At 33.1% G+C, this 27,317-nt stretch overlaps 1 protein-coding gene across 2 annotated transcripts in view; it reads left to right on the top strand.

Annotated features, from left to right (window-relative positions):
- Positions 1 to 252: 252 nt before the first annotated feature.
- The window catches only part of LOC115443655 (thrombospondin type-1 domain-containing protein 7A), a 79,676-nt gene continuing 52,611 nt past the window's right edge, over positions 253 to 27,317 (top strand). For both annotated transcript variants that reach the window (XM_030169139.2, XM_030169137.2), the window contains exon 1: positions 253 to 447. The gene's annotated coding sequence lies outside the window, so the exon portion shown is untranslated. The remainder of the gene's footprint in view (positions 448 to 27,317) is intronic.

Here is a 27,317-nt window from a genome sequence, read left to right as displayed (position 1 = left end):
ACGCTCTTGTTTACCTACATTGCGATAAGTCAAAAGAAACGCGTTTCCTTCTTTCGTCTCTACATATGAAAAATAAAAATATTTGGTTAAAGCGCTGGGCACAGTTCTTTGTGTAACCCAATGCGAAACCCGTAGTTACAGATAAACAGTGCCTATTTACTATTCTGCGCGTGTCCAATCCTTCAGGTTTTCGCGTGTTCTTTGCGAAGGGCGGCGCGGCGCAGGCTGGCTTTGGTCAGTGCCCCGCGCGACGCGAACCAGTTCGCTTGCTCGTTCTCTACCACTCCTACCGTCGGTTAATTACCATATTTGAATATTCCGCCTTTGTTAAACGGCATGCAATATCAGCTAATTTAAAGAGATACAATTTTCTTCGCCCTGTGATAAGGCAAGCGTTAGTTCCCGATAGTATGCAGCGTCTAGATTAGATAGAAAAGGACATACACGGTAAGCATATAGATATATAATTTGTTATATGTTTTAGAACGTTTATATCCATTGTTTTAAAATAATAATTTGTTTATTGGTCGTTTCGACTACAATAAATTATGTTGGATTTCAAAGAAAAATGTTTTTAGTCAATATTCTAAAAATAGACCTCAAAGCTTCCACTAAATGTGTAGTTACATTTATATTAAAATTGGATGTACGTAATAAATTAGTAATGCAACGGGTAAATGTTTAAAGAGAACATAATAAATATCGTATCCTAAACGGTGAATAAAAAACCCTTTGTTTAACACATTTTTTGTGTTTGCATTACTTTTTAATTAGAGAGAAACACAATACAATAGTTGGTAATAGCAGAACTCCTTCAATATAAAAAGCCAGTGGCTCATTACAATATGATTTAATTACGGCCCTTAATTTTCCTCTGCAATTAGCAGCTCAAGCTTTCACGACGATTTGAAAGCAATTTATTTTATTTAGCAAACGATTGCTTTGTTTATTTGCGTTGTATAAATAGATGAAGGATTTTTTTTATAAAAGAATTTATAATTGCATTCAGAACTACAACCTGATTTCGAGAGATTTTTGAAACGACTTCGGTGGCGGAATTAAAAAACGGTAATGTTTTGAATACCTCATATATGTATATATAAAATTTTATTTATTTGGTGGTCAAAACGCAAAAATCAAATGGTGGCTTTTCTATTATATTTGTCCGTTTTCGTTAACTCATGCAAAACCCGATGAATGTATTTTGATGAGTCATCCACGGGCGAATTTATATTGAAGCCATGATTTTTCTATAAGTAATATCATTGGTTTAGTAAGCGGAATCTGTTGGTACTCGTTATTTTAGGAACCATTATTTTTGTGCCTAGTTATCGAAAATTTTAGATAAAACAAAGTTTTTAAAGTATTGCCGAAACTATATTCCAAAAATATCCAAACGTTTTGTACATATATATTGAAAAATAATGTTACAGAATTCGAGAGATAATTTACGTACCGACAGGAGTAACAACCCCTTCAGTCATCATTCTATTATAAGCCAATAACAGAACCCATTGTATTGGTGCTATATTCTCAATTTCACAGATGGAAATGTCTTGTAACAATGAATCCGCTTATCTATTTTTAAAATAAACAATTTTTAACAGTTCCTGGTTCTGAAATGGCAAATTTTGGGCGGTAATATTGTCTCCAACAACATCCGTAGGGACTTGAAACCGTCATTGTATCCAAAGATCGATTGCGAAGCGAGGCGTTCCTTTATGTACATTTTTATCGTTTTTTATAAGATTTTATTTATTTATCTATTTAAAATGTATTACCTACATTAAAAACCATGGCGTTCTTTTACTAATTTTTGTATATTTTTCATACGTTATGAATCGCCAATCTATATAAAAAATATAATCCAATACAATAACATAAAATTACAACTTCTTGACCACGATGTATCCTCGTTAATATTAATAAAAATTTCAGTGCGAGAATTTGCAACAATTTTAATTAATTTAAAATTAATAAATTAAAAAAGTCATACGTTATGACGAACAAAGGAATTTATTATACTTATATGTTTTGTTATTCACGCGCTTGGAGGTAACAGGCACGATAAGTAGTAAGTAGTTGCCACTAGTAACAACATTTAAAGTTTAATATGAAAACACTGGATAGGTCAGTGCTAATGTAGTTTTATATTTTTCATGGCCTTTACGCAGCTCTGGTGAGGTAGTACAACTCTGTGGCCAAACAAACTTATTCAATACTGTAGTGAAAAGGAAAATTTATAATTACTTGAGTTATGCTTACTCAAAATTGAATGTGCATACGACGCGTCTGCAATCTCAACCAATTATACAAACTGCCCTTAACACTTGTGACTTGCATAAAGGCGGCGGAGTTTAAATTATCATTTTAGTATTTTACTTATTAATCTCCCATTTTGAAAAATACAATATTTTATGATCATGAATATACCTATGGATTGTTTCGATTCTTCATTAATTATGTTATAAATAATTAACAAGACTAACTAAGTAAGTACTACTACCACCGATATGGTATGCAGTGGCCAGACCTTTGTAGCAAACATGCATTTATGCACATGCTTATTTGCCTAATTAAATTTGTTGCGTATTCGCGTTGCAAAGGACAGACGAGTGGAATTAGTCTGTGTTTTCATTATGAAAACATTCTATTCTATTCACATGTTTTCATATTTATTTGAATATTTTACATTGTAAGTTATAAAATTCATAACTGATTTCTAGGAATTCAAATGCTTTAATTTTGTTTTCGTAACATCGGTAATTTAATATGTTAAGTTTTTCTTACCCGTTGCTTTGCAACTGCCACAATAATCACTTAAGAAAATACTTTCTTATAATCATACATAGTCCATGAATACGATTACAACATACATAATCCGTGCGCTTGGTCTCCACACCAAATGCACGGGGGATATGTACATTTGCCGCGACCCTAGGCGCACAGTTCAATGTGTATAACTCATTTTTGCTAAATACACATTGAGGCCTATAAAGGTTCTCGAACATTTCCCCTCCCTCTCCCTTACAACTATCCTGAGGGGGCTCCTTCTCCTTCGCCTTCTCTTCCTTTCCTCTATCCCCTCCCATCTTCCTCCCGGGTCCTGTGACCAGATAGTTGTGGGTCGCTACTAAATCTTCCTAGGGACTGCCGTGGTTGCTAAGCCGGGGGATGGCTTGTACTCCGTTAGCAGGGTACCCCGGTGATAAACTAGGCAGCTCTCCAAAAAAAACATACATAATCCAATTTCTTCACCTTGAACAGTTTGGCGCAAAATTGTGCGCTCACATTTCACCTAGCTTATATCCATCATACACTGTAACGAGGGACATGCCTGTCACTACAAGCAGCACAAATTGCAATCCAGGGCAACTCAATATTTCGAATAATAAAATTACACTAATATTTAGGAATGTCTCGGTTGCGTAGTTGTATTGCGTGCACGATACGACACGGCTCTCAGGCTCCGGGTTGGAATCCACATCAGGCTAAGTGATATTGGGTTTTTCTGTTCAGTACCAGATCGGAGGTGGGAATTTGTGCCTGCTATGGGGATAGGCTTGGCACCTATTACATAATGGGACGGCATACATAGGCGAAAAGTGGGTGTCCTTGTACCTCTGCCTACACCTTCGAGGATAAAGGCGTGATGAATACATCACGCCTTTATCCTCGAAGGATTATATATGTGTACTAATATTTATTCTTAATTCGATAATTCCTAATTTAATTCCGATTGTTGACGCTTATTACTAGTTATTACTGATTCGATAACTGCTCGCTAATGACCATCCAGTCCACGCCTCTGTGTGCTCTATCAGTTTCATCAATATTATATGAATCTCCATCAATAATTTTACACTACTTGTGTTCTATTAAATTCCAGTTTGAGGTCTATTAATCAAATTCAATTAAAATTGTTTGCTCGATGAATGTAATAAATCAATTTTAATGTAATGTTTATGAATAAAACAGTTGAATAATGAAAGGTAAATTAATGAGACGGAGATTGGAATTAAATAATCGTTTATTAAACCATGTTACGAATAATATAATGCTCAATTAATGTTGTATAAAAATATTCAACATAGATATAAGTACCGTATATATTATTTTCAACAATAATTATTTATAATAAAAAATATACGAGTCCGTTTTGAGACGAAATTTATCAGAAAGTCGCGATGCAAAGGCGGCTAAATAAACACAACCTACAATGTATTTCTACTACGAAATACTATTCCGACACAACCTAAAACGCCTCCCGAAGTATGATGCTGTCATTCTACTCCGTTTTTCAAGTCACAGTCTCTTCTAATGAAATTAATAAGAATGAATAATGTATTTGTATAAACGAGCTTTCTCAAGACAAGTTAATGTGGTAGGGAACGGTGATGCGAGTAATTGTTAGTACACAGGCCGTCGGACGAAGCCATTAGCTTGTAACTGAATTAGCGACGCGACGCTACTATTTCAAAGATATTATCAAGAAACTGGCAAACGATGTTACTCTGTTTTCCTTCGCAGTTATAATTTATTAGTCTATACAAATTGCTTATCAACTAATTGAGTTTTGTAGTAGATTAGTATTACTACTTCGTAGAACTAAATCTATAACATTCTTTAAAGTTGAACATCGGCTTCATTTAATAAACAAAAATTTCCAAGAAACATCTTTGATTATAATAATATAATAATAATATAATATCAGCCCTGTATTATATACTTGCCCACTGCTGAGCATAGGCTTCCTCTACTACTGAGAGGGATTAGGCCCTAGTCCACCACGCTGGCCTAGTGCGGATTGGTAGACTTCACACACCTTCGAAATTCCTATAGAGAACTTCTCAGATCTGCAGGTTTCCTCACGATGTTTTCCTTCACCGTTATATTACCGTAAAAATTAAATGAATTAATGAATTTCGTATGATAACTATATTTGGAATACTGATGTTAAATAATCCAAAACAAATCCTAACTCTATAAAAACTTTTTCGAACAATTTACGGAGTTCATAAAAAAGACATCTCAAATAAATCCACTAGATCGGAAAAATAGAAAGACAACTCGTTATTGTTCACTATTCTGAGAAGAATTTTCTAATAACTTATAACTGTTATATGTTTTACAAAGCGTAGTTCTATCGCTAAAAGCAATCTCTACCAGACAATATCAATAATCTCTACCTATTTATAAAAGAATGTTCTAAAACTACGCAGAAATCAAATTAACCTTTAAACCGACTCACAAACAAAGGCTAACTTGTTTGTCAAAGGCCGAAATTAAATCATCCAATTTTTTAAAACCTTTTGCAGCTCGTAACGCAGCTGGCAAAAATGGACATGTGCCTCCCAATACCTTGTAATATACACGCTTGCTCTTTGTTAGCGTCCTCTCTGTTACCTGTGGAATAGTTTTATTTTTTAATTGGGGAACTTGGTAAAAGGTTTTTAATTTGGAACTGATGATTTAAAATTAATGTATATAAACAGATTAAAAGAAACAATTTCCAGTCTATTTTAGTACGAGAATAACCAAATTTTATTTTATGTGCAATGACTTGCGCAATTCAGCGTTTTAAGCTTTGTAATGCAAAATTGCCTCTGTTTATTTGCAGTCTACTTATCATCGGACAAATGGCCTATATTTGTTACATGCATCACAGTTGAACATAACATACATAAACATAGTCCCATAATACCGCTATTTGCTGGTGTAACAATAATTATTGAAATAAATCGAAAACATATGCACCAACGGATATGTCATGAGTGCACGTTGAAATGAACGAGCCGTGCGATTCACGTGGAGGGCTCTCGACAATGGAGCGGTGCGGCTGGCGGACCCTCCAAGCCTTTTCAGGCCCTTTCATTTCGAACAGCGCCTCTCGCCTGTTGTTCTGCCACTTGACCCCTCGCTCAAATTAAGAATATACCTGATTACTAACGACTGCCGGAATGCGGCGGTAGGCCCCGACTTGATTAATCTTGTACTCAAAGAATTAAAGTCTTAGCTTGAATTCGAGACTGCCGAATTTGGGTAAAATTTATTTTATAACGTGTAATGAATCATCCTTTTACTTTGTGATTAGTTATTTAATTAAACCACATCTTTGGTTTACGTTAATTCAATTACAGCTCGGAAATTCATTTATAGTAAAATATATTTATTTATATAAAATCTGACGACGAAATCTGTTTACGTAAAACTGAAGCATAGGAAAGAATTACCTATGAAAAGTTGATTTAGTTTCATTCATCATACTACTGCTGCGACTTGTCAACTGCATAATTGTCGTAGTTTCACCAAGTTCTCATGTAACACAGGTGACGTGCACACTCTTGAGAAAACTAATCTTTACGCGGTCGACTTACCTAATGTGGGAGAAACTAGGGAGGGAACTAGAGGGATTTTTTTTTGTATTTATTACACTTGTGGGTATTTCTCTATCATAAGGTAAATAGCCAACTAACTAGTAAGTATATAGTAATACATTTTTAAATTCCAAGTAGTTTAAGAATATACATCGCCTCACAGTATTTTCAAATCGAAACGAAATTACAAATTAATAGCACACTTGGCTAATTTCAAAAAATCTTTTTTTCTGTCTGTGATTAAACTGTTGGATTTTGTTCTAAGAGTAAGATTAGGTAATTTGCTAAATTTCTTCATAGTTTTGCGATGAAATAATGCTATTACAAAATCTCTTAGCCATTATATGCACCGAGACCAAATGCTAATCTCATCAGAAATATCTCCGCGAAGAATTTGAATTTAAAATGTCTTTTTGAATTCTATAATATTTTTACTTGTTTCCTCCTTTCTCCCTGTCTAGACTTGTTTTCCCATTATGTCGAAAAAGGACAAAGATGTGTTTTAAACGTATGTAGGTATATCCAATTCCTTTTCTGCTCTCTGTGACAAAAAAGGATCATATAAATTAAATTCATAAATAAATAGGCCTTCTCATATTCGTTTTAACTGTCGAGAAAAAAGGCTGCGTGGAAGTCGTCATAAATAAAAGAATTTCGCTTACACTGTTATCATAATAAGGTTCAAATATATTTAAAAGGTAAAAAAGCCGAATAATATCCCAGATGCCTTTTAATTTCAAATTTATATTATAACTATCTTATGTGACTTCTTGTAACTTCAAAGAATTTATGTTATATTTATTAACGAGGATAACTACATTTTTTCGTCTTATATTCTAGCAATTACGGTAAAGATTTTTTTTTCATTTTACGTGAACATTTCATCATTTGCAACGGAAATGTGAAGTTACATTCTAGTCTATTATTTTAAATTATTACGTACAATCATAAAAACGCCTGTTAATCGACCAAAATGATATTAAAAAGAACGTTAAAATATATGAAACTAAACATAAAATGTTATAATCTAATGTCTACATTCAGTATTTGCGGGCAAACGACACCGCGCTGAATTGGCCACGCTGGATCGAAGTAATTGAGTTATGTCCGACCATCGCGCCTAATAGTCTATTTCTGCCTTCCCCAATGGTTATTAAAAAACGCTATTTTAAATCTAAACCTTGTTTTGAAGCGTGCGGTCTTTGTAAACATGTCGATATTGCTTTTTTGTTTTTTTCAAAACGAAATTTCCAGCGGGCTGTGCGCCAGGTGTCGCGCGCGCTATTTCACTGTGAGTAACTAGGCTGGTGTAAGTCAATGGTGCCATTTATTTGCAGTGTAGTTGGAAGTTCTTTCTGTCATAGTTTGCTGTTTTTTTTGTATTTTTCATACGGGTTTTTGTCCTCTGTGTTGAATAACGAAAAAATATTCTCTTGTTCATTGTAAGGTGTAAAAAACGGAAGGCATAATCGCCAAATATTGGCTATCGTTTCCAATGATCGAACTAAGTAGTATTTTTCGATCGCAATTTCTGTTACAAATAATGACAGGCATTTCCTCTTGGTTTCATTTGGAAAACGCTAAAAATCAAAACCATAATACATAAAATAATAACGCAGAAAAGATTTCCGTGCACAATGTAGTAACAGGAAGTTAAAAAGATAAAGTATGTAACTCAACATTACACCAGAGCTTGGGTTTCAGAGAGATCTAAGACACGTCTAGTCCTAGACACATTTAAGAGAGTGTGAAATATTGCGACGTTTTCTATGTAGTTTCCACTCGTAGAACTGGCACTGTGTAGACTGCAGACTCGTTTGTTGTAACATTAAAATATTAGGTTCTATCATCATTAGTGATAATATATTTTAAATTACACACTGGAATAACCAAATACTGCCTTATGCTGTAAAAGTAAACCACGTGCATCTGTTGTAATTAGCCGAAAAACCTCATTTCTCCACAACGTATCACCTAACAAAGATACTAAAGAGACTTTTGTGTTACAAACACCGTGGATAGTGGATATAAACAACCAACAGAGCGGCAGGCAAGGGCGGAACAATACGAGAGCCCTCCACATTGTCCACGAGTAAGTGCGCTGCACACAATCAACCTGGACGTAACATCGACCTGTAACTATAATCCTGTCGGGCAGATAATAACAGCTTTGATAGCGCATGGAAGTCCATTTTCTATCTGGTAACAATTAAATTAAATATGAGCAAATTTTCAATTTCACAATTTTAATAAAACTGATTATACACTAGTTTACAAAATTTACTGCCTCGACTGCCTCGGTGGCGTAGTTGTACTGCATGCGCGGTACGGCAGCGCTCTGAGGTCCTGGGTTCGAATCCCAGGTCGGGCAAAGTGATATTTGGGTTTTTCTGCTCAGTATCAGCCCGGAGTCTGGAATTTGTGCCCGATATGGCGATAGGCTCGCCCCCTATCACATCATGGGACGGAACACAATTGGCGAAAAGTGGGTGCCATGGTTGCGCCTCTGCATACCCCTTCGGGGATAAAATGCGTGATGTTGTGTGTGTGTGTTACAAAATTTAACTTTTTTTTTATACCCCGAAATAAATATGTTGATCTACCTTTCTTAAACCTAAAAGTGTTAGCAGAAATATTCTATCACGTCACAATTTCTTCCTGCAGTCAAATGTTTTTTTTACCTACCTAACGTGGAGACGACAATTTATTGTTTATTCGTTCGCTTCAAACGACAATTATCTTGTTTCAGATTGATTTAAAATGTTGAATAGAAAGTGTTAACAAAGTTCAAATTATTTTTGTTATGTTAGTGAACAATTTATATTATCAAAAAAAAGAAAACCCGTTGTAATTTCGTTTAAAAGTGCATATCTTCATTATTTTGGATTTACTGTTGGCAATTAAGACAAAAAGTGGGCGGCTCATGTGTTTTACGAAAGCTGTAGAATCGTCTTACTCCAGAGGTCATCAGGAGAAAACGTCCACCTTCTATTTGGTTCACCAATACTATGGAAAGAACCTAGTAATCATGAGAATGATTATTACTTTCGTGTTACGAAGACATTGACATATAATAAAAAAAAGTGTAGTATTATACAAGTATACAATGCCCAAGTTCCGTCTGATACTAAGACCATTTTACATTCGAAAGCCTTATATCTGTTACTGAAAAATCAGTTACTGAAAAATACATCAAGGATTTTGGGATGAAAACATGTTAGGGGATTACTATTGGTCCATTATAAGAGAAACTGGTTCAAATAACTATAAAAAGAAGGCAAAAATTAATCATTTTTAATTTTTGTTTGTATTAATACCAAAGTTATGTATTCCCATTAAGTAGATAAATATTTCTTAAAACAGACGTGACAGAATTTTTTTATAATTTTTTCTGGATAAGTCTACCTAAATGAATAATAAAATAACAACTTTCAGCTGGGGTATGAAAACCGTGTAAACTAGTGTTATTATTTAGTGAAGTATTTGTAAAAGTAATTTCCTTGCAATAAAATTAATCACAAATAAATATTATCAGTAGTGTGATTGATGACACAAGTAATTGTCTCATTTACGAATGGGTATAAAATCACTTGAATAGACGTGACACATCCTTTATGAATCAAAACACGTTCAGTGAGAGCTATTAAAAGACCTATGCTGTGTAGACTGATTCGTATTTCAAAGAGAAGTGATCCATGTCAATCGATGCATGCGACATAGCTCATTAACAGTGTATCTTGGTTATTTTGAACTGATAATATTTACTCTTGTAGTGTACACATTTGGTATTTATTGATTTGTGGTGCAATATAACGTTTGTGGCCACTGAGCCACAATTGAATAAAAATGGCAGTAATTGGTCTCCTTATAGTTTTAAAAACTATCATAAATAGACCAATATAATATTAGATTCTGGGAATCTTTAGGAGTAGTATGTTCATCAGTGGACTTCATATGGCTGATGAAGATGATGACTATTTAAGACCACAAGATAAAAATATTAAATTGAATGACTCAAAATAACTTATAATAGTTTGTTGCAAATTAAATTTATGATTCCGGTACTAAAGTACTTGATACGATGAAACGTTACACTTCGGAGCGCATCCTCCCATAAATTGTCCCTTTAATTAAAGCTACTTAATTGAAAATCCGGGAATATTGGAGATTCGCAATAAATTGCTTGCAATCACGTGTGTTCGGAAAGTGGCGCAAAATTTACGAGCACTTGGAAAGTCTACATAAAATGCATATTAATAAAAAAATAGGGCATATTGTGTACGAGATTTTATTGCTTATTATTACTGAACTTTACGGTTAGGAAGAGATTCCATAGTTTAATAAAACATGCTCGATATATTATTCACTATTAATAGACTATAGGGGAGACTTTTTAGGAGAGCATATTAATTATAAATATATACACGTGTACACAATACATAAAACACAGTAATGTATATATTTATTTACTACCGCAATCATAAAACAGAATTTTTAAAATACAGTATTCATTTTAAATTATCTCGATATTTAAGGAAATAAAGTCAGGGATGCGAGCAGCGATTTTCAAGTCTTAATCAAAAGCTGTTCCCAAGATGCCTTGCTATAATCGACAACGCGAATATAAAATAAAAAAATGTATAGGAATAACATTCTATATCTATACGTCTGTCGCTAAGATATGCCATGTCCATACGTAACGTTAGCGTTAACGATTGAAGTAAAGCTTCTTAGCTAGGGCCCTAGCTAGTCTTACGCCAATCCCACATGAGTGTTGGATTCAGTAGGCTATAGACCATATTTAAAGTCAATGTTAAAGGAAGAAACAAATAAATCAGTTTTTTTTATCCAACATTTACATACACAAATGTGTTTGAAGTCAGGTCCAAGCGGACCTTGTATAGTTGTTATTAAAACTACCCACAATTTTTCCACCAATATTTAAATAATAACGAAGTTTTATAATATAAATTACATAAATTATGAAGTTGTTGAAGAGGCTATAGTATTTCTCAGTATATCGTATGTTGAAGATTGTTCAGCTTTACAAAGCAATAATTTATAATGCTCACATATTGCTCCCCGAAACTCCACTAACTACAAAGTTTGGTTTGTACAATATTCTCGTAGATTGTTGGTAAAAGTAATAACCTGAAAACGGGGGCAAGTTCGGTAACAAGAATAAACGGGGTTATTCGCTTTGCTGATACAAGCACTCGTATATATTATTTGTATACATACGTTGAAACCTTAAAAGACTGAGAATTGTTTTGAAATAATTATAGCCAATTTTAAAACATTTTAAACTTCGAACACATTAAAAAGATAGGCGAAGAATTCTAAGATTATAATAATATAGTGCGGACATTAAAAAGATTTTCATACAAAAATTGCGATCATGCGATGATTTTTCAGTCTACCGTAAAATAATAAAACACCAATTAACTTAACTTGTAAAATACGGCATATTTTGTCCATATCGTGATTTCCACGTTTTTAATGCGTATGTTAGCATATTTTCCGTAAATATGTTATTTTTGTATTACTATATAAGGACGCTGTGACATCTTGTCACACAGACATTTCAAATAAGACAACGACTTATTACCAATTGGCAATAACTTTTGGAGCACAAATTGATCTCGATGTCCGATCTATAACTAACTATACTGTTTAATGTCTTTATAGTCAGCTGACTAAAATCTTACCGGTGATTACTGATTTAGATAATTGCCGAACATAGACGAATACTCACGAACACAAGTGTGTAAGCTTATTCGGGTGTATTCGTCCCTAATAATTCATAATCATATTTATTCGCTAAGTTATTCGGCGAATTATTCCCCAATAATCTAAATGAGCTATACCTCAAATCATATAAGATTTGACCAAACTTGTCATCGGACTGATCGCTAGGCGTTTGATTGATGATGAAGTTACAAAGACACAATAGCGCGCGGAGGAATAACATTGTGTTCAATTTGATCGAAGCTGACTTAGAATAGCTCGTTTTTTAAAGTTAGATACTCCTTTTTTGTACTAATAACTAGTACATAACAAATAAGATAAACTGATTCATAGTTTTTCACATAATTGCCTTACAGACTAAAAAATAATTATTAAACTAACAAGCTGTAGCAAGCTTTATCTTACTTAAACTTTTAAAAAATATAGCGTTGACATCACATGCCTATTCACTGGAACTAGAAAATAAAACCCTTTTTGTAGTACGTGATGCATACAGATTTATCGGAAAATCCAATAAGTTTGTTATACATCAAAATAAAACTATTTTTCGCATGAATAGTTCCGAATCCGAAAAGTAGTTTTATTTGAATATTTAACATTCGCATTAACATAATAAATCATTAGGTTTGTTGTATTTATTACTATATAAATGTTCTATCATGTTTAAATACTAATTTATAGTATTAAATTAAAGCATGAACGTGTTACCGCTTGTTCGAACGTGGTGCGGGTGACAGCAAACAAGATCGCTCACGGTTGATCTCACGATTTAAGTACAGTCAGCAACAGAAGTCGTTGAACATAATTTGTTTCCAATATTTCCTAATCATTATCATTTACCATAAGTTACTGATTACATTAAATTCAAAATAACTTGTCATAATTGAACTACAAAAGTAGCTGAACGCAGTCAAACCATTGAATGTCAAATATTACTAGCGAATTCTTTTTATGATCCGTAATAAATACAAATGTGGCTGAAATTAGCACATTCTTTGTTTTATATAAGTACAAAGAAGCTTTTTTCCTATTCATTTAATTGAACCCATCAAGCTTCAATACACCCATCTCGCGGAACGCAGCGCACCGCGTTTTTTACTATCAAAACATTGCCGAATTAATACAACAGTCCAGAATATCAATTAAATTGTTATTTTATAACATATTAGCTTTGGCTCGCTGCTCCACCCGCGTGAAAAAGTTTTTCAAGGTCAAAAGTCATGCTATATATTGACCCGGGATAGAAAGTAGCCTATAGTACTCAGGAGTAATGTAGCTTTCTATTAGTGAAATATTTTCAAAATAAGTTAAGTAGTTCCTGAGTTTAGCGCATTCAAACAAACAAATTCTTCAGGTTAATATAATAGTACATATTGAAGTTAATAACCAGAATTATATATTTTTTTAAGTATGGGCAAAACATCATAATATATTAGTAAGTAATATTATAACATTAATAGGAATAGGTTAGTTACATTGTAAACATCCTATTTTATAGAGCACTGGCCGGTTTAAGAAACAAATGTGTAAATTCAAAATTATTCTGGCAGGAGATTCTCTTCGAAGGATTCAACGTAAACGTCAATTTCTTTTTCATAATTTTTCAGCCAATCCTTTACTTTGGTGTCCATATTGAAATGATAACCTTAATCTGTACTCTTCTTTGGTAAGTAATTTATGATCCGTTTCAGTGTTCAGGTGTTTTGTAAATTAGTATCTGTTCATCGACTTTTGTTGCTGATCGTACCTACAGTAAATCTGTTTGCGTTGCTTTGTTCCATTTAATATTATAATATTTATTTAATGCTTTTATGTATAACCAAGATTTTCTTTGTTTATAAATGGTAAAAAAAAGGTGTTATTTTTCAGTGTTGTCCTAGATTAATGCCCCTTTTATGTTTACAAGAACTATATATGTGATTGTGACTATATAAAGTATAGTATAGAATACGATTTATTTATATATAGGTCAATGTCTTTACACCTAATAATTTGTCGAGTAAAAAAGAAATAAAAAATATGCTCACGATGCGACACATACAAATTATTTACATCTGAATAGTTACATAATTTTCCTGCAATAAAAGCACATATAAAACTATGTAAACGCAAACGTGATATGAAAACAAATTAACTAGAGCATGAATTAATTCTGGATGAAACACAATTGTAAGCTACATTTACGTAATTCGTTTGAACTAACTACAAAACGACATTGTAACATCACGGCGAACACAAGTCGTATTAAAGGCAGCTGATGGTAGGATTTTATATCCGAGCACCGTACACTAGGTGTTAAAACCCGCCATAGTGGCCCACATGTGTCGCATTCCGGGATCCGCCTGTGTGTATCTGGTCACAATAAGCCGGCATAATTGGGTCGACTGTCGAGTGGTAATCATCTCTCGTCAATCGAGAGTCTATTGGACCCCACTCCACTTACCATCAGGAGCAGTGGGGCCACTTTGCATAAAGAAAACAAAATAATGCGTTGTACACATACTACACATCCCACATGCATATAGTACTATAACTAAATCATCATCATCCCTCGTGGACATACTAACGCATACTTAATTCAGAGTTGGCTTCGATATCATTCTAAATATCAGGTTCTACTAATACGTGCGTTGCAGCTTTGATTTCCAATAAAAATGGTCAGATTAAAAATAAATAGGAGTGGTAAACAAATTTGAAGCTACTGATTGCTGTTGTGTTGTGATGGACGCTATCTGGGAAAGGCTAGTTAGTAATCAAGACTGATCTTACAGTGAATACAGTGCAAGTACTAATGGCAAGCTACTTGCACAACTATTGGTCATAGAAACCGCGATTGCTTTGTTAATATGCAATTCACATATAATAGTTTAAAATATATTTAAAACGTCATTCTTTGATTGTTTAAAATTATAGTTACAACATGCGATATCTATGCGGTATAATAAGAAAACAGCGATTTTGCCATTTAAAATACTAACGTACTTGTCGACACTATGTTATATTTTCGGAAAATTAATCGATGCTTGATGCGATGATTTAATAAGCGGCGATAGCCTAGTTGAGTGTGGAACGGACTGCCGAGACGAATGTCCGCAGGTTCAAATCCCAAGGGCACACACCTCTGACTTTTCTAAAAATCATGTGTGTATTCTTTGTGAATTTATCGTTCGCTTTAACGGTGAAGGAAAACATCGTGAGGAAACCTGCACATCTGAGAAGTTCTCTATAGGAATTTCGAACGTGTGTGAAGTCTACCAATCCGCACTAGGCCAGTGTGGTGGACTAAGGCCTAATCCCTCTCAGTAGTAGAGGAGGCCCGTGCTCAGCAGTGGGCAAGTATATAATACAGGGCTGATATTATTATATTATTATTATTAATCGATGCCCCCTCACAATATTTAGTATTGCACTCGGTTTGATCATACCAGTAACAAGTCGCTTTTCAATAACATTTAACTATAATAATATATTTTAAAAATAGAGCCTCACTTGATAGAAAACAAAGGAATACAGTTCAAATGAGCCAACACAACAGATAAGAAACCTTTTTAAAGGAAAAAGGAGCTGAAACTAGAATAGTGCCACACTAACAGATTGTTGATAGAAAACCGTACCAGTTGGAACGTCATTGTTTCGCCAACACGGCATCGGGGTGAAATCGAGTGTCCTCGATGCCGGCGTTCATTATTCGGAATTTTGCCTTCCTATAGACTTCATTTGAGTACACTCCAGCACTCGGTCGACGCTCCCCACCCTCTCCTTACTGCCATCGTTCACTCTGCGACGAATATTACAATTTTGTTTGGATCGACTCTGATTTAGCAATTTAATGCTGCTTTTGAAAGGTTTTAATGAGCTCAACAATGCGCCACGATTTATCCTCGTTAAATTAATGTTGATGTTGATAAATTACTATCGATATAATGTTAGGTGGTTTTCAGATTTCGACTGATATTAATTCAGCAACTATTAATGGTATAATGAAAGAAAATATAATCACAAACGTATAAGTTTCAAATTTAATAAATATTAAATTTACGTGTAGAATTTATCTTTTCTTCAAATACTTTATTATCATAATGCATATACACTCTTCATTCAGGACGGTGTAACATGTCTTCTTATATATACAATAAAAACAGATATTAATATTAGCAATACACTTATTACATCAAAGTATGACTTATAATTTTACGAAAAACCACCTATCTAAAGCTATTTTAATTGCATTACCTACCAATTTATACAAAAAAATTTATCAATATAAATTCAACCAAGCCTCTACTTACTATGAATTCGAAACGTAGTCCAAAAAACTTTATACTACTAACGAACAAAAGACTTTTACTTTCTTTATGCATTCGTAACTCTCCATCTGTTCCGGAAAGCTTTTAATTTCAGTTTCTTTCATTCAAATCGCACCACCCTTCGCTTTTTCGTACCTAGACTGCTGACTGATCCTAGGATCAGTCTAGAATGTTGATCATTTTATAGCAGTTTTAACATAAACAGAACAATAGATCTACTTAATTATGTATTTTTTGTTTAAAACTAATTAATTTAATGAAATTTATGGATCGTGCCGCGCATTTACTTGTTGGTTATAAAAAAAATTATCGAGTATACGTCAGAACAGAACAGATATTTAGGTTATTTAAAAGTAAAACAACGATTGTCTTTAGATAAACTATTCAAAAACTAACCCAATCTACACAAGTAAATATTATCAAACATATCAACAATAGATGATAGAAAACTACGAAAAAGTATGATGCAAAATTCCAATAACGTAAACCCATTGTTACAAACACAAATACTGTTTTTAAAACAAATATAAACAAAACATTACGCACACAAAAGTGTCATTCATTTATTCATTATATTGTAAACCCTAATGTACCCCATTGTTTATAAGTACAATTACTATCCCAAATAAAAAGATCAAACTTTTGAATCTAAAAAACTGTTAACAACAAAACTAAGAAAGATTATCCGAGCGGTCAGGTGTCGACAATTTATTGGATAGTATTTGACGTTATTAAATTCGCAGACTAGTAAATTGCTTTGACCTCAGGTCGAGGTAAAACCTATCGGACGTAGCTGCCATTTTGAAGATATTGCAGTGAATTTAGTTCGGCCCTCGGCATATTGTGAGGAAAAATAGAGTGCAATATACTTTTCTGTCTTAAAATTCCATTCAAATAGAATTTATATTCTCGTTGAAAAGTTTTAACCATGCAAGTTCTATTAAAACACATATTAATGTCGTTCATGAGTAAAAAGGTATTATATCAAAAATAATGATAAAACTTAAGTCTTCTTTAATCTGAGATATACAAATGGCCCTTTAACAATGTACCTATATACTACAATAAATGTATTTACTCAAAGAAACTGATTGAGTGACTAACTGATGAAACCGCTACGAAGCACGAAGCACTAAGAAGGAATTGTTAGAAATTCATCCCCTATTATTTTTTCAGTTTTAATTATGGTTCATTAATCTTTCTATAAAACAAAACTACTTTACCGTTTTTTTTTTCACTAATAGGAAGTCTAACATTGCGTCCATTAATAATAATAATAAGCCGCTGGTACAAAGTCCATTTTCACATATTTTGTATGAAGTGCAACCAATGAATAAATAAACATTATCCTTGATTGCTAAAACCAACTTTAATCCCGGGATCACTCCCGGGATATATATACAACCGTTAACGAATAAATTAGCGCAGGTAGGGGCACGAGCATAACTAATTATAATTACTATAATTATACATGATGTAATTAATTTTCAGGCACAGTACACGTTCGCATGACAAGCCGTCAATGCGTATTGGACACGTCATGTCTAGACATTCGTTACAAATTGTACCTTTATTGTACTCGCTCGAACATGCAATTAACTTATTCACAATTAAGTAGTTACCAAACATTGAAATAAAACTATTTTACGGATTTTATCGCGGCTTTTTATACTATTTATTTATGTATTCATTTGTAATAAGGCACACCAACAGCACTACATATTACATCAATCAATACAAAACAAGCAATAATATATTATAATTTGCTCTTGAAATTACGAAGATTTTAGAGTCTTCATGGTCATGGGGAAACTAAGGTGTGGGTCGTCCGAAAAGTCAAAGTTAAAATATCTACCTACATTTCACAATTTTACAACATTTTTAATTGTTTTGGCTATTGAACGCTGCGAAGTCTTCGAAACGTCAGGAGAAAGTTATAATATAAAAAATGCGATAATATCTGTAAAATAATTTTATTTTAATTAGAGTAAAACGTTTACAAAATTAATTGCAAATAAGGATGAAGTCACAACTAGACAGACTAATAGAATTTTACTTTAAATAACAAAGCATCCCATAGATTGTAATTGGTTTTTGTACCTACTCTTTCCCTAATAATTATCTACAAGCGGCAATTTACAAATGGAAGTTGGTTATAAATTATAATTACGATAACTAAACCAAAGTATGAACACGAACCTATACAAACAATAAGTTTAAGCGGAGAAAGTGACCGAGATACGTAACCCAAGTTTTATTAATTACAACGGTCCTTCACTAAGGGATACAGTGCAGAATTTAATTAAAAGCAAACGTTACAAGAGAGAATGAAATCCATTTGTGTCGCGCACAACCTCGCTAAACAACGGTCTTGGTGTTTTTTTTAGAATTTAACTGAATTAAACGTTCCGAGTTAAGCTTAGTTATATCTCCGTAAAGTTAAGAGCTGGAAGTACTGAAAGAAAGATAAGGTAGCGCTGGCATTAAAGAAACTTGCCGAGTATTAACTGTTATAAAAGAAGAAAATAAAAAGAATGGTTCTTTCGTTATCTCTAAGGAATCGAGGTGTCTTAGTGAGTCAAGAACTCAGGACTAACTTGTTTAAAAGTCATTTTTTAATGACAATGACACTTCTGGAAGCAACTGACAAGTTTAACTAGCCTTGAATGTAGGTTATAAATTGCACTAATAATTTTTATTTTATATATAATTTTTTGTAGATGAATATTATTATTTATTAGACAATATGCCTAGCAATTTTTAATAATGTTTAACCCTCAACATGATGATTCTATTTATAAATTTGTTACATAATCTTGACCTATGATCAAATTCTATTTTAGGAAAATAAACGTCTCATACTCGACGGACGGACGACGATTCATTTCATCAACATATTTCACCTAAATTGGTTTACCTGGATAAGTGAAACATAGAAACTAATTTATCGTTGAACTTTTTAATGTAATACTTATATTACTATGATATATTTAAACACACTTTAAAAAAATAACTGTATTTATATCTTACATTAATCAGATATACGCTGATTTAAAATATTATGTTGTCGGTCTCCTATGCGAGAGTTCGTCTGAGCCTATAGATAAAAACTTAGATAAGACATAAAGTTTATTATAAACTTAGTTTGAATCTGAAGACGTGTAGCTTCAAGGATCTGAAAATGTTACAGAAATAAATGTAACCAATTTGTGAGTTTCGCGACAGCAACGGAAATCTCATCAAACTTGTGCGCAACATTTCTAAAAGCGCGACGTCATGTCCAATTTTTTCGTGAACAACTTTTCATCATAAAGATTCGTATATATTGAAAAGTCACCGTATTATTTTGAAAAGCCAGGATGTATCAAGATGTACTTGTTCCGTAATATATATTTAATACCAATTGATTACTTAAATTCGTTTTTAGTAAGGTGGTGAACTGAATTTGTTAACTTAGACCCAAACATTCTGATTTATAAAACACTAGCTTTTGCCCGCGGCTCCGCCCGCGTTATAAAGTTTTTCGGGTTAAAGTTTTCCGTTATAAAAATCACGCTATATATTTTGCTGGAAGCCTATATTCTTCCCAGGGTCTCAAACTGTCTCCATACCAAATTTCATCTAAATACGTTGGGTAGTTTTTGAGTTTAACACGTTCAGGCAGACAGATGCAGCGGGGGACTTTGTTTTATAATATATTTTTGTAGAACTTTTTAAGAGGAACAATACCGTCATACATTATTGTTACATAACTTTAACCGTTTACGTAGCGCACGCAACGGAAGCTCTCAAAACTAATAAATTTTCTCCGTTTTTGCAACATGTTTCATTACTGCTCCGCTGCTATTGGTCATAGCGTAATGATATATAGCCTATAGCACTCCAGGAACAAAGGGCTATCCAACGTAAAAAGAATTTTTCAGTTCGAACCAATAGTTCCTGAGATAAGCCATTACTGCTCCGCTCCTATTGGTTATAGCGTGATGATATATGCCTATAGCACTCCAGGAACAAAGGGCTATCCAACACAAAAAGAATTTTTCAGTTTGAGCCGGAAGTTCCTGAGATAAGCGCGTTCAAACAAACAAACAAACTCTTCAGCTTTATATAATAGTATAGATATAGATTTCAGAAGTCAAATTCAATTTTAACTCAAATAACTAATAAGAGGAACTATTAAGTGCTTCCAATATGCAAACCAACAGAGCTTTAATTTACCTATAAATTACAGCTGCTTTCAATTTCACGTTGCGGACGAATGCTGAATACATAAGACCGCATTATGAATACAGAGCAATAAATTCAACAGAACTGGTTTAATATTGAATATCTCGATGGCCTAATAATACTCGGTTGTGCAGGTATTCCGCTGAAATTCCCAGTAGAGCAATACATACACCCACACTTTAGCCCACACACTTCGTTTGCTATCGCGTGTACCAGATACATACGTAGGAATAACTTGAAGATGTTGTGTGAACGTACCCAAATACTTAGTCTTAGTTAAAGAGTTCAAGATTATATAGAGAGGACATTGGGATGATTGTCATACGAAACTTATGCACTCATGAAAAAATTCCTCAATCTACCGCGAAATAGCAAAACACTAGTGTTACTTTTTTTCGTATTCGCACGTTTTAATGCGCATATAAGCATATTATTTTCTGTAAATATGTTGTTTTTGGATTATTATCTGAGGAAATCGTGACATATCGTCACACTGACATTTCAAATATTTCGACTTATTACTAATTGGTAAAAACTTTGAAGCACGAATTTGGTCCTGATGTCCAATTTATAACTTACTATACTGTTAATGAATGTCTGGTCGTGGTATAGCCGTCGTATTATTATAAGGTGGGGGTAATTAATAGTTGTTATATCTGAATTGTTATTTATTAAGAAGATATATTATGACGATTAGAGAGATAGCACTTATGGAATAAATGTTTGGATTTTAGTGGTGAGCGTTCATAATATTAAAAAAAAACATCGATTACTCTGTTGTCGCGTGACAAAGAAACAAACTAACAAACACAACACAACAGAACAAAATTTCAAAACATTTTAGAGCGATAACAAATGCTATATTGAAAACTGATTTACTCAACTTCTCCATAGATTTTGAATCCAATCTTTGTACGATTGTATTGCATCTCTGCGCGCATACTTTGTTTGCATATATATTTTTGTATTATATTTCACAGCAGCGAAACGAAACCAGAATACATCTATTTTTCCGTTACAAAACTCAATTCTTTCACGTATTATAATATCAATCGGTTGGATGCTATTATTTATTGTGCTATTGTATAATAAAGTTTACATAAATATTTTGCGTCAATAAACAACGAAGAAATCGTATAATGTATATTTAAATTGGGAATATGTGAATAAGTTATTAACTTCAATAATGTCAACTTACTTTCATTAAATGCAAATGATTTTTCAATATTGGATATGGAGATTTATTTTGTCTACATTTAAAACATTGCTCATAAAAATAACAATACATTTACCTAATGTTATCATAAAAAATAACAATAATGGAGGCAATTACTTTCTGTAAGAATCGCAGGTCTTAGACAATTCTTTTCTAACTTACGATACTTAATATAATAATACTTCATTATAAAATAACCAACATAAAATATACTAAGCAGAAATAAACCATAAACCGGACTGAGTAAAAAGTAAACAAAAACATGAAAAGTGTAGAAATTTTACTTTGATGACATATTTAACGGCCATTTTTATTTGCACACTAAGCTAGCTGCTTTAGTAGACCAGCGGAAGTTTATTTTATAAACGTTTATTTAACAAGGGCTTTTATTGATGAAAATAATGTATTTTCTTTACCCTCCCTAAGATTATAATCTGTATGCATTCTACGTTTAACTAAGAAAATAGTCAGTAATATACAGGGTGGATATTTAAATGGAACAGGAAAGGGTAATACTTTAACCGCCGTAGCTACAAAAAAACTGTTTTAAGAAATCTTCATGCACAGATTAAAAATGAAAGTGCAATCAACAGGGAACTAGGACAAGTATAAAAAAAACTTTTTTAAATGTCTATCTATCCTGTTAGTTATAAGGATCAAGAGACAAAAGGATTGTTAGACGTTTGAGGACTTTTAAATCCAGAAATTGTAAAAAAAACCTTCATATATTTATAGGAAATGCAAATCTATTAATTTAAACAGAACTTTATATTTAGGGTCGATTAATCAGCAAATATCATTCATTGTCTTCCAAATTTAAACAATACTTAAAAAAGTTATTGAGTATTAAAAAAAATCACATGGTTTCTAGGCTACTTACAGTTGGTAAGTACAATAACTGACATTTGTAAAAAACACATTAATTGTTATTTGTGAATTTCACAGACTGGTAGTAGGCCTTTCATATATGAGAGTCCGCCTGGGTAGGTACCACCGCAATGTCTATTTCTGCCGCCAAGCAACAGTATGTAGTCATTGTTGTGTTCCGGTTTGAAGGACATTGTAGCTAGTGTAACTACTGGACATAATGAGACTTAACATCTCACGTCTCAGGATGGCAAGCGCAGTGGAATACCAAACAATATTATGTATTTCAAGGTGTTGGGTGGTGTTTCTACTATTTATGGGCTGGCATATCGCTTACCATCAGGCGAACGGCAAGTTCGTCTCGTCATTCACAGCAATAAAAAAAATGTTTAGTTCCCTAATACGTTTTAATTATCTATTTTCCTAACAAGGTTCTCTCGTGCCTTCATCGGTTATGGTAACTGTCCTTGCTGTCCCATCTAAAAAATCCATCCTGTATATGTGTAATATACAACAGTGAAGGTCCAACACAGCACAAATCACTCGTAGGCATCGAGGCGTTATTAAACTGCAAACATCATTATAGTTTGATAATCACACACAGCGGTGTAGTCCGCAAAACACCGGTCCGTAATCTCAGTTGAAGTTACGTAATGGTGGTTTAATTAAAGTTGCGCCCACAGCGGTTCGGCACGAATTGCTTGATATCGTGCCAAATTATTTGCGGAACCCTCCCCTCCAGCCGTCCCCCCTCCCCTAAGGGGATCTGAATGAAACACATCACAGTTAAATTTCCTCACAAAGTTAACGTGAATTACAAAAACGTTTTTAGAATTGTCTTTTTTAAAATTAACGACTTGATATCTCAGAAAGATTAGCGTCTTATTTGAAGTTAACACTGTAAAGATTTGCGTAGGATTTCAAAGGCTTTCTTTCCCTATTGAAAATTATTTTATAAATCTGAAATATAATACTCCATTGATTCAGGATAACAGATTGTACACGTGTATTTAATTATAGAGCGGAAATGCCAAGGAATGGAAGCGAAATTATTTCAAGGAAAAATATACGCGGAATTTCCGGTATGAGATAGCCATCACTTTTTCATTAAATCTTAAAGAAAATAGTAATGCGTGGAATGCTTAGATACAAGAAATATTTGAAAATCTTCTTGAAAAAGTTTTCGATAAATATTTATCTTCTAGCCATAAGTCATAACTTCAAATTACACAAAATTTATTTGTTTTCTTAAATACTATAATTATAAAATTATTTATTATTAACATTGCGCTGAAAAATATATTACTTCAAGTGAATTTTTCAATCATGAACTAAACTTATTCGTATGATAACGTATAACACGAACCAGTTAATGAAGATAGTCGCATGAATAAAGTTGTTCAAATTGTCTCACTTTTATATTTAGTCAAGTTATAATTTATTGTTGAAATACTTTTATCTGTCGATTGAAAATCAGCCTTACGTAAATACTTACATTCAATTCCAGTTTAGAATTAGAGTAGCTTTCGTTCCGATTCCGAAAACAAAACAATCAGAGAACTGTTAGCGCATTGAGTCCAATATTTTTATTTAATTCTTCAATAAACTCGAGCTCCTTTTCATGGCTGTCACCGGCTAGCACCAAGGAGATTATTTGTGTATGTCGTATAAATTCCAATATTTTTTTAAACACTCAACATCGTGTTTGCAGAAAATTATTCGAATATCATGACGGATCGATAGTTCAGCTTTCCACACAGATTACCTGCAAGTTATATACGGCCGACTGTCTACCCTTGTCAACGAGTTAATAACGATATCGCTATTCAGCACTGCAAAATATCCTGCGCAGTATACTCTGCTACACACATTAATAACAAAGTTTAATTGGATATCGGGTGTTAATAGCCATTTCGATATCTACTAGTGTTACATCATTAATTTTGTAGGCTTTAACTATTTTAACAGGAACATATAAATAAACAAAGGGCGATATAAATTACGCAATATATTACATTACCTATAATTGCTAGGTTTATCATAATTATGTTATGACGTGATGTTCTATTATTGAGCAAGGGTTACATCAGGATAGGGATGTTTTAATCTTTTTACACACTATCTTCAATATTCGGGTAATTTAACCTACCTTTACAGATTTTCCTCTTGCTGAAGATTTCTTACCAATTTACAATAAAAAATTATGTAGTTGTAAAGTTAATGGATCAATCCCGCGAATGTTCTCACTGAGCTACTGATGCAACGAGTTTTCGTTTTTTTGGAAAAGTTAAATTGTGCGTCTTAGAGCTATTACATAATACATTGATGACTGATAAATTCCCATACGTAAACGCTTCTTCAATCTAAAAATAAATGAAAATTCTTTTATAATACTTGTACCTTTACGTGTGTTAGAAGTAGCAACTTACATCCGCAATTTTTGTATGTAAGAACATATAGATGATAGATAATTGATGTCAAAAAATCAAGTTAGCTAGCTACCAAATAATATTAAAGACTATGTAATATAGTCGAAGCAGAACAGCTGATTTTTTACGATAGACGAAATTCCGCCAATCCCGCATTTACCGCTTCTCTAACCCACATCAAAGCAAACTCCAAGTGACTTGCTTAAGCATTTGTACACTTCGCTAGCTAGGTTCGGCCTTTGTTCCTGAGGGTATGAAAAATAAATTTTAAATATTCGACACGAAGTGTTATTACGCCTAAAATTTATCTACAGTGCCTTTCAAAAGACTATTTTTATTATGGAATTAAATATTATGGATAGTCCTAAATTATACTTCTTCCTGAAACTGGCTTTAATTGCAAGTTGCAATATTTAGCAACGATTTATTAAAAGAAAAAAAAGATAGTTAAGGTCGCTTGTACAAGATAAGATAATGTTATATAGCAAAGTCGTAAAGAAAATACAGTCAAGGTTTAAATTTTTGTAGAACTGTCTTAGGCATAAACTTATACTTTTACATCTATCCACCAGACATTTATGTTAGTAGTCTCAAACTGATCTAAGATAGAGCATAATATAAAAATTGGAATCCCACGCGGTTGCAGGTGGCCGAACCGTCTAACAAGCTCAACTAATAAAAAATATGATTGTAGGAGAATTATTGGAATATTCTGGGTTTAGAATAGTCAGATTATTTGGTATTGTTTTGATGATGCTTCTGATGTCCCTTTTCCATCGAAAGATATTATGCGGGCATATTTAAATCAGTAGCTGCGAGGGAATTGTTTGCGTTGGTTAATTTTCATGGAGCGCCTGAATTTGACAGTTTGACTGACACAACGGGCAGCCAATGCAAGTCCATTATTGTGTTCACTTGTAATTGACGTGTAGCTTATTTGCAAAACATTTTACAAATCGAAAATGCTCATAATAAATTATTAGTAATTATTAATATTAAGTAGCCGTGTGCCCGATTGGATTGAATGCTATGGGGAATGGATTTCCAAAAATAAGGATTTAGAGCACAATTTTATGCTCGTTCAGATACTGACTTCAGCTGAACGTCATTCAATCTATGTTAAGAATTTTACTACTCTCACTCACGCCATTTTATAATCCAGCTGACACAGATGCTGCGTTTCGAATTCAACTAAAGCAGGTATTAAACAATTTGCAATCTAGAATCATCTATGTCTACATACAAATGGACATAAGGTGTTCGAACTAAAACAACATATCATCAGTAAATGTTAGAGTCTGATATGTAAATTGTAAGTATCATATTATAATAATTACGGCGTGTGATAAAAATATTGGGACATTCGTGTCACTTCAGCTCCGTTAATCCAAGCCCTGGCTGCAGTATGAAAAGCTTAATGCTTGAAACAGTTTCAATACCAAATAAAAGTTTTGCATCAACTGCCGTCGTACAAAATAACCTACTGTCCACACAGTTCCAAACTACAGTTTACATTAATCAGGTCGATGCACAGTCAGTCCCAAATAATACGTAGATACAAACAAATGTATAAATTATAAAGTAGTTAATATGAAACTCATTCTTGTCAACCTATACAATATACATGTATAGGTATACAATTGGGATTGACCGTACATACATATAAATTTTACATTGTTTTTGGTTCACTGAATCTCTAAGGAAATATTGGTTTATTCTACTTTAACGAAACACCAGTTTGTACGCAATATTGTTACATGTCTTCTATTTTAGAACAATATAAACAAAAGATATCCACGTTGCTCAGCGTGGTGTCCTAGTTAGCAACTTTAATTACTCGCAGGAAAACAGAGATATTAAAATATATCTTAAACTTTGCGACAGCTATATTATTAATCTATTTTCACTCATTAAATAAAGTTTATAATAATAATTCCTTATTTTTGATAATAGGTCATGTGTAGAGTTTGCCACGTTTTTTTGTAGACGGTAAAATGGTATTCTCTGTCATCTCTTAGGGGAAAAGAATCACAAAAAAAATGTCATTATAATTATGGCGTTAGTTAGTTACTAAACATGTCAATCGTTTTTAGATTTTAATCAGAGTCTTGTTGAATTATAATAAAAATAATAAAGCATATAAACA

Source organism: Manduca sexta, chromosome 12 (genome assembly GCF_014839805.1).
Source record: "Manduca sexta isolate Smith_Timp_Sample1 chromosome 12, JHU_Msex_v1.0, whole genome shotgun sequence".
Taxonomy (NCBI): domain Eukaryota; kingdom Metazoa; phylum Arthropoda; class Insecta; order Lepidoptera; family Sphingidae; genus Manduca; species Manduca sexta.
Note: the sequence above shows the minus strand (reverse complement) of the source record. Positions and strands in the feature narration are given on the sequence as shown.